General features: G+C 44.1%; 1 long non-coding RNA gene across 1 annotated transcript; it reads left to right on the top strand.

Moving 5' to 3' along the window:
• The first annotated feature begins 820 nt into the window (after positions 1-820).
• On the top strand, positions 821-6,600 carry LOC139026565 (uncharacterized). Its single transcript, XR_011478393.1, has 3 exons — positions 821-1,053; positions 1,767-1,812; positions 6,448-6,600. It is a non-coding gene; the product is annotated as an uncharacterized lncRNA (long non-coding RNA).
• The last annotated feature ends 749 nt before the right edge of the window (positions 6,601-7,349 follow it).

Here is a 7,349-nt window from a genome sequence, read left to right as displayed (position 1 = left end):
TCACCAAGGCAAAGGGTGGCTACTTTGAAGAATCTCAAATCTAAAATATATTTTGATTTGTTTAACACTTTTTTGGTTACTACATGATTCCATATGTGTTATTTCATAGTTTTGATGTCTTCACTATTATTACACAATGTATAAAATAGTACAAATAAAGAGGTTTTAACTCCGACCCGGTTCCTGGAGAGCTACCGTCCTGTAGGTTTTAACTACAGCTCTCCAGGGAACAGGGTTGAAGTTAAAACCTACTGTCGAACCAACTGAAGAGCCACAGCTGAAGCTCCTCCAGGACCGCAGCAGACTGTCTTCCCGGACACTGACGTCTGGAGGGTTTGAACCCTCCAATCTGCTCGCGACTCCATGACTCTGGGCCAGTACCTTCACTGTGATAAGGTCTTAGGTACCTATATATCAGAAACACAATGTTCTCAGGGTGGGTGATCCTCCTATCCCAGCCTAGCCGTCTATCATGTCTGTCCTACTACCATGGCCTGTCTGTTTATCTGATTAAAGCCCATTACTCTGAGCCAGTACCGTTATCACTGTGATACTTAAGGATCTTTGTGACCCCCTAAGAGGTCTCAATCACGTACATGTCAGAGAGACAGGGGATGCGCTTTGTCATGGCCTAGTCTGTCCGTCTGTCCTACTACCATGTCCTGTCTGTCAAACATTGGTGCTACACTCTGTTGGCATCACCTCAGTTTCATCTGATCAAAGCCCATTACTCTGAGCCAGTACGGTTATCACTGTGATACACTAAAACTACCTGTCAGAGCGGCAGGTTCCCAGGGAGTGCTGTGCTGCCCTAGTCAAAGTGTCTGACCTGTCTGTCTGACCTGTCTGTCTGACCTGTCTGTGTGAGCGGCCTGTCTTGTGTTCTCCTCCTCCAGATCGATGTGGTGAACACGTTCAAGAGCGGCAGCTCCTATCAGGGCCAGCTGCGGAGACAGTCCTCCACCACCAGTCAGAACCAGGATGTAACCKATYTTTCTAGTCCCAGTCACGTGTCCTTGTCCAATGCCCTTTCTCCTACCTCTCCCACTGGGCGTGAGTCACTGTCCTCTGCTTCTGCTACTTCAGGGATGTCTCCCAGTCTCCCAAATACCCTAGAAGTATCCCTTTACAGTTACGTTGTACATTACAGTTGAGTCATTTAGTTAGGAGAGGCTTTGCTTTCTCCTGAATGACTTACAGTACAATCAGTGTATTCAACTTAAGTTTGTAAAAAAATAATTACAAAAAAATCACATTACAAAACTTTCCCCAAATTCCCAGGTTTCGCTGATATCCTGGTTGGAAGATTCCTCCAATCAGGATTTGGGAAACTTACCATTGTTTTTGCAACCCTAGATATAATTTGGGTATTTTTTTTTTTCTGACCACGGGACCTAAAAGGGACAAACTCTGAATGGTTCTGGTCAGGTTATGTAGCCTGGATAAACTCTAAAGGTTTCTGTTTAATCAATACATTATACATTCCAGAGATTCTAACATCTGTGTACTAATTCATTACTACTAGTAATTCGTTTCCACTAGTCAGGTTGCCAGATCTGTATTGGTTTAAGGTAACTCTAACCAACTGGTTGATAAATGACAGCTGGTTGATTGTTTAACGGGTGGCATCTCTGAAGACAGTTTCTCTAGACTACTTTCTTTTCTATTCTTCATTTTCTTTTACACTTCTTGACATGTTCTGTTCATCTCTGTGGCTCCCCCCAAGAGAGTTATTGTCTCATTGTTACATGTCTTTGTTTTCCCAGAGTGCTAAGAGTGGAATGAGGCTACCGCCCACGGCGTGAATTTCAGGTTGTGAGTTTTTGTCCATTGTTTGACAAACTTTGATGTTAAAACGAATTCAACCACAAAAAAAAAAAAACTCACCGGGCTGGGTAAACATTCAAGTATAAGCCAATGGTATCATTTCTTACTGTGCTGTTTCAGCCAATGGTATCATTTCTTACTGTGCTGTTTCAGCCAATGGTATCATCCATTATTTACAGGGGGGAAACTGGATCCTGGTTTTCTCTTCTCGTTACAGCTGAGAAGACAAGACGGAAGTAGGAGGCAGAGAATCGCCTCTCTCGCTCTCTCTTTCTGTGTCCAGTCGCTCTCATGGTCCTGTCACCTCTGTTCTGTCATCTTTATGTAACTCAGAGGGCCTGTAGCCAGTGTGCCATCCCGTCTCGTGGCTTCACGCTGTTTGGTTTGATCTGAGTTTGTGTACTGTCCGTAATGCTGATATGACTGACTGTTGCCACGGTGTGTATCTTTCTCATCGCTCATTGAGAACGGTCCGATTTCTTTCTTTCTTTGACTGTTTCGTTTTTTTTGCCACTTTACCTCCTTTTGAGGCCAAAAATCCAGAAGATGAATTAAGAGTACCCAGAGTACTCAGTCAATCCTAAAAATGTTAGTTCTGACAATATTGGTCTGGTAAGACGTAGATGAAACTATAACCATTTCATAAAAACAGCAGCTGAGAAACACGTACTTTTTTTCAAGAATGTTTAAAGAGTTTCGTGCTTCTATCGTTAAACATGGAAAATAATTCCCCTCACATCTAATTTACTTTTCATACGTCAATGGTTCCTCTTAAAAGTTATGGTTAGCATAATAGACATCCGAATCGAAAGGGATTGTAGTAGATGTCATGAAGCATTTACACTCACTGGCCAGTTTATTAGGTACACCCATCTAATACCGGGTTGGACCACCCCTCTGCCTCCAGAACAGCCTGACTTCTTCGGGGTATTCTACAAGGTGTCAGAAACGTTCCACAGGGATGTTGGTCCATGCTGACGCAATGGCATCACACAGTTGCTGCAGATTGTATGGTGGTACATTCATGCTGCCTGTTCCATCTCATCCCATTATGCTCTATAGGGTTGAAGTCTGGGGGACTGACCAGGTCTGGGGAACTGACCAGGTCTGGGGGACTGACCAGGTCTGGGGGACTGACCAGGTCTGGGGGGGACTGACCAGGTCTGGAGGACTGACCAGGTCTGGGGGACTGACCAGGTCTGGGGGACTGGACAGGTCTGGGGAACTGACCAGGACACTCTAGTAAACTGAACTCCCTGTCATGTTCCAGACTATGTTTTTCCACGCCTCAGTTGTCCAGTGTTGGTGATGTCGTGGCCACTGGAGCTGCTMCTTCCTGTTTTTAGCTGATAGGAGTGGAACCCGGTGTGGTCGTCTGCTGCAATAGCCAATCAGTAACAGGGATCGACGAGTTGTGTGTTCAGAGATGTCGTTCTTCACACCACTGTTGGACTGCGCCGTCATGTCGTTTTGTGGTCCGACCTGTTAGCTTGCAGGATTCTTACCATTCGTTTGTGAGATACTGGATCTGACGTGCTTGGCACCGACCATCATACCACGCTCAGTCACTTATGTCACTCGTTTTGGCCCATTCTAACGTTCAATCATACAGTAACTGAATGCCTGGATGCCTGTTTGCTTTATATAGCAACCTGACTATAGGAGTGATACATTTTTCGTGACCGGGGTGGTGTACCTAATAAACATTGCCGGTGAATGTATTTTGAATTCAATACTAACAATTCAGAATCGCTAATTTGATGCACCTATGAAATAACCAAAAAAAATGAAATAGACATTTWAAAAAAGCAAAACATAGTTACAAAATAATTTTGAAAAATACATTTGAAATTAAATCAATTTATGTAATTTAATACATTTTACGTGTGTTACACATCAACAATGGTACTATAACATAATGCTTTTATTTTGTATTTTTCTCCCAATAAAAATCATTTWAAAAAACAACAGGAACAACACAAGCAGTAGTTTGGGGCCTATACTTGACTGTTTGCTCAGACGTGCATGGAGTTGAGTTCAGAGAAGCAGACCTCTGCTGTGTTGTACAGCTAGGTGTRTGTGTGCCTGTCTTCTGCTCATCACCGCGTCGTCCCTGTTGCATGTTTCACGTTGTTATGTTGGTTGGCTGTTGAAGCTTGTGGTCTGGTCTGCTTCCATTGTGTTGTTTTGCCACTGACTGTGATCCTTTCCCAGCATCCCCCACTCCCGTCTCCTCATATCTCCTCCTAAAAACCTGGACATTCCTCCTTTATGTCCATCTATGTCCCAACTGTGTCCACATTTCATCCATTCACAGTCTCTGTGGATGTCCTACCCATCACTCCTTGTCCTTGTATGGTCCGTCTCTCTTCCAACCTCCTACAATGGATCTGATGTATAACCTTTTCCTCCTACCATTACTGACCTCCAGACGTCTGCAACTTGCATCATTTGTATTTCTGTGTGCAGTTCTTTATTAACGTGACTTACCTCTACAGGTGTATCACAATTTGGATCATTCCTTTATTAACGTGACTTACCTCTACAGGTGTACCACAATTTGGATCATTCCTTTATTAACGTGACTTACCTCTACACAGGTATATCGCACATTGGATCATTTCTTTATTAACGTGACTTAACTCTACACAGGTATATCGCACATTGGATCATTCCTTTATTAACGTGACTTAACTCTACACAGGTATATCGCACATTGGATCATTTCTTTATTAACGTGACTTACCTCTACATAGGTGGATCGCACATTGGATCGTGTCTTATCTCTATAGGTATAATGTGTCTTATCTCTACAGGAATAACGTGTCTTATCTCTACGGGTATATAGTGTCTTATCTCTGTAGGTATATCGTGTCATATGGTATATCTTGTCTTATCTCTGTAGGTATAACGCATTGTATCTCTATAGGTATATCGTGTCTTATCTCTACAGGAATAATGTGTCTTATCTCTACGGGTATATAGTGTCTTATCTCTGTAGGTATATCGTGTCATATGGTATATCTTGTCTTATCTCTGTAGGTATAACGCATCGTAACTCTATAGGTATATCGTGTCTTATCTCTATAGGTATAATGTGTCGTATATCTATAGGTATATTGTGTCGTATCTCTATAGGTATAGCATGTCTTATCTCTATAGGTATATCATGTCTTATCTCTATAGGTATATCATGTCTTATCTCTACTAGTATAGTATGTCTTCTTATCTCTATAGGCATAATTATCGTGTCCTTATCTAGGTGAAGTTATAAGTTGTCTTATCTCGTATAGGTATATAGTGTCTTATCTCTAACATAGTATATAGTGTCTTATCTCTTATAGATATAGTGGTCTTATCTCTAATAGGATAAGTGTCTTATTCTACTAGGTCTATATGCCTTCTTATCTCTTAGGTATATCAATGTCTTATCTCTATATGCATACATGCGAATTATGTATAAAGTATCTGTATCTTCTATAGGTAAAACAACGTATCTCATAAGGTAGTAATCTTCTCTATAGGTATATCGTTCTTATCTCTATAGTATAACATGTCTTATCTCTATAGGTAATAACATGTCTTATTCTTAAGTATAACGTTGTCTTATCTCTATAGGTATATTGTTCTTGTATTATAGCTATATGGTCTATATCTCTTAGTCTTTAAAACTGTCTTATCTCTATAGTTAGAAACATGTCTTATCTCTATAGGTATAACGTGTCTTATCATCTATATGGTAGTAGGTGTAGTATCTTGGTCTCTATATAGGGTATATCACACATTGGTTTGTTAAGTTATACATATGATGTCTTGTCTCAAGATATTATACATATGAGTCTTGCTCTCTAATGGTATAGTTATACATATGACTGTCTTGTCTCTATAGTATAGTTATACATATGACTGTCTTGTCTCTATAGGAGTTATTATACATATGACTGTATACTTATCTGTGTTTTGGCCTATGAGACCTTCTGTTTAGGTGCTCGTCTACGAGTGAGTGAGTTGTGTACATATGGAGTTATGACTGACTTGTACCGTATTATACTACTTCACTTTGTATTGGTATACTGTACTGTGAAAGCAGACCACAGACTGCAGTTCTCTTCCTCCTCCTCTTCCTTCCCTCCTCTCCCTAAACCTCTCTGTTTCTTTATCTGACCATCTCTCAATCTCAGAGGATTTCTGCCTCCCCCTCTCCTCCCTCCCCCTTCTCTCGCCTCCCAGGAGGCAATCCTTCCTGCACGGTTTCTATTACTTCCTGTGTTTACTCCCTCCGCCCTGTTACCTACCTCGCCTCTTCTTCTCCCTCCCCCTCTCTCTTCTCCCTCCCTCCCTCTCTCTCTCCCTCCCCTCTTCTCTGCCTTCCCCCTCTCTCTCTCCTGCTCCTCCCCCCCCTCTTCTCTTTCCCCCCTCTTTCCTTCCTTCCCCCCTTTCTCTCCTTCCCCCTCTCGTCTCTCCCCTTTCTCTCCTCGCCCTCTTCTCTCCCTCCCCTCTTCTCTCTCCCTCCCCCTCTCCTCTCCTCCTCTTCTCTCTCTCCCCCCTCTTCTCTCCCTCCCCTCTTCTCTCTCTCCCCCCTCTTCTCTCCTTCCCCCTCTTCTTCCCCCCCCACCACAGATTCGCGTCGTGAAACGCTATTCCGTAGCTCCCTCTACGAAGGCTTGGAAAAACCCGACTACTAGACCGTACCATCCATAACTTCATGACCCACCCAGATTTTAGGAAAGAAGACCAACCACGCCCCACATCCCCCTGATAGACGACACGGATCTGGAAAGAGGACCCCTGCGTTGAGATGATCCCCTCGCAGTCCCAGACAGGCAGCCAGTCCCCAGTCCCCCAACAAGAACAACAATGCCCGTCGACAGCGGCATCAACCTCGACTGTCGACACCACCAGTAAGTCAGCTGCATCTCCAGCCCATCCAGCTCCACTGACCAGTCTGGAGACCTCCCTCTAGTGCCTGCAGCTGGCTGGTGGAGACCCATCTGCAGCCTTGAGACACCATCCCACGCAGCCTTGGAACACCATCCCACTGCAGCCTTGGGACCAGCCACTGGCCAGCCTTGAGACCTCTAACAGCATCTCTGAACAGCGAGCTGGCTAGTGGAGGACGCGTCCGCAGTCATCTGGAGACGCTCCTTCACCTGCCACTTGGAGTTTCTCATGCCAATGATAGAGACTGGTTCTCTGAGGCCTGGTGGAGATTCTCTACTGCAGGCTTGGTGGCTCCCACACTGAGCAGTTTGGAGACTTCTGTCTTTCAGTCTTCGTTGGTACCTCCTTTGTCTGCAGTTGGAGACCTTCTCTAGCCTCAGTCGTCTCCTGCTCTCCCTCCTGTTACTTGGAGAAAACATATATCCACACAATAGCAATAGATATAGCACAACAAAAGCAACACACATTGACGTGTGTGTGTGTGTGTGGTGTGCGTGTGCGTGTGCCGTGGTGGTGTGTGGTGGCTGCGTGGCATGGCGTGCCTGAGGGTGGGTGGTGCGTGCGTGCGTGCATGCGTGTGG

Source organism: Salvelinus sp. IW2-2015, unplaced genomic scaffold, assembly GCF_002910315.2.
Source record: "Salvelinus sp. IW2-2015 unplaced genomic scaffold, ASM291031v2 Un_scaffold5120, whole genome shotgun sequence".
Taxonomy (NCBI): domain Eukaryota; kingdom Metazoa; phylum Chordata; class Actinopteri; order Salmoniformes; family Salmonidae; genus Salvelinus; species Salvelinus sp. IW2-2015.
This window is presented reverse-complemented; position numbering and strand designations above follow the sequence as displayed.